The following is a 2,053-nucleotide window of genomic DNA, read 5'->3' as shown; positions in this document are numbered from 1 at the left end:
CCTTCCAATATGGTACATCTGTGCACAAATCAAATGAGTCTTGGGGAATCCAGCAGGTCCAGAAAGTAAAAAAAAAAAAAAAAAAACTAGTGGCGGGAATCTTTGACTGTCTCACGATTCAATTCGATTCAGAATTGATTTTAGTTTCCAAATGATTTGATTCATGATATCTGCTTCATTTTATAGATGTGCAAAGAATTGTCACAATCTACTTCAGGCTGACTCGCTAATGCTAATTAGCGCGCTACTTATGGCACTTTTATTCTTCAAAAGTACGTCTATTCCTACAAAACGCTTCAGGAATGTATATAGAGAAGCATCTTAACATGACTCACCGGCATATGAAAAAAAAAAAAAAATCAACTTTTAGTGGCATAACTTGATCGTGACGTTTTTTTTCGACTCTCTAATGTGGCGACAACTTAACTGTTTATCAGAACGCACGGAACCACACTGCCCCTAAGTGGCCAAATCGGCTACAGCATGAACAGCGTTCCCCAGTATACAAACAAAGACAAGACGGTATCTAACAATTGAAGTAAAATCGATTTTAGGACATGTAAAATTGATTCTGAATTGTACTAAATGAGAAACCCTGAAAGAGTTTGGATGTTGCCACAGGTGTGTCTACTGAACAGGTGGCGACACGGAGCGCGTTTACCTGCCAGTCAAGTAGAAGCATCTTGTGGCTTTACTTTCTGGACCTGCTGCTGGATTCCCCAAGCCCTGCAACGAATCACCTCACGTCGTCAACTACTGCAAACATGCACTGGAGAAACAATTGTCATGAAAATGTCCTTTCTCACTCGTTTTTATTTTCTGCCCTCCACTTGCACTCCCACTGATTGTAAAGTGCCGCGCTCAATTGTGCAATCGATCGCTCCTTGTGACTTGAAGTCGACTGCGGCGGCAAACGTTGAGGGAACGTTTCACTTTCTTCACTTTTTCTTGTTGTCGTGTGAACCAGAGTAACAAATTGCTGAATTTTGCAAATGTGAACGGAAAAAGTGGAGAAATGGGAAACTCCTTTCACATTTGAGCAGTCCTGTAAGTGCTTTTAATTAAAGAACATTTATGAAGATTTATGCAAATTGAACAGAATCAGAAAGATTTATTTTGTTTTTTTCTCAATGTATTCATTTCCAGAATGTTGTAATTTTGTCCAATAACAATATACCTAGAAAGACTTGACAGAACACTACACCTCATCTTACTTTCTATTTTTTTAAATGCACGACTAACATCTACGGTGTTAAATGAATCACGTTATTTGGAATACAGTACTGTATAAGAAGAGTTGAGGCCATTTGAATGATTTGGCAGCTGAGATGCGTCAAGTACCACTCGTGTTCAACGTTCAACGATGAAAATATCAGAGATTGATGTCATCTTAGTCCAAATATTTGTCTGTATTTGCCTTTATACTGCCAAGGAAATGTAGCAGGAAAATAAAAGTTACCTATAATGAATTGAACTGCTTTTCGTTCTTGTGAAAATGTATGAATTTCAGCGTTGCCATATGTTGTCATTTGAAGTTTTGTATCGCCATGTTGATTACAGAAAATGCTTGCATGTGGACGTGTCACAGCCAAGGTGTTGCATTCTTGCCTCCAACCTCTAGAGGGAGCCACATGCCGCATTTGAATAGATATTCCTTCACGTTCACAGTAGCCATCACGAACGATGATCAAATTCAACCTTTTCGTATCTTTTCTTATATATATATATATATATATATATATATATATATATATATATATATATATATATATATATATATATATATATATATATATATATATATTTTTTTTTTTACGAGCAAAGATGTGCAGTATTTGAGACTGACAGCAGGCGGCGGTGTATACACGCGCGTGGCTTCTGGGTCCTTACGTCCTATATGGCAGATTTCCGTTTGAATGACTTTTTGTTGTTTGTTTGTTTTCGTTTTATTGCATATTATTTTGTCTTTTGGAGGCAATAATGTGAATTACAAGCTCCACGTGAGTTCAGGCGTGAGAATAAACATTTTGGTGAATATTTTCTTGCACTGAGT

The 2,053-nt window shown here is 37.2% G+C and overlaps 1 protein-coding gene across 2 annotated transcripts in view; it reads left to right on the top strand.

Annotated features, from left to right (window-relative positions):
- The window catches only part of anxa13 (annexin A13), a 12,092-nt gene extending 10,618 nt beyond the window's left edge, over positions 1-1,474 (top strand). For both annotated transcript variants that reach the window (XM_077509283.1, XM_077509282.1), the window contains exon 11: positions 1-1,474. This exon is cut by the window's left edge and continues 465 nt beyond it. The gene's annotated coding sequence lies outside the window, so the exon portion shown is untranslated.
- The last annotated feature ends 579 nt before the right edge of the window (positions 1,475-2,053 follow it).

Source organism: Festucalex cinctus, chromosome 20 (assembly GCF_051991245.1).
Source record: "Festucalex cinctus isolate MCC-2025b chromosome 20, RoL_Fcin_1.0, whole genome shotgun sequence".
NCBI lineage: Eukaryota > Metazoa > Chordata > Actinopteri > Syngnathiformes > Syngnathidae > Festucalex > Festucalex cinctus.
This window is presented reverse-complemented; position numbering and strand designations above follow the sequence as displayed.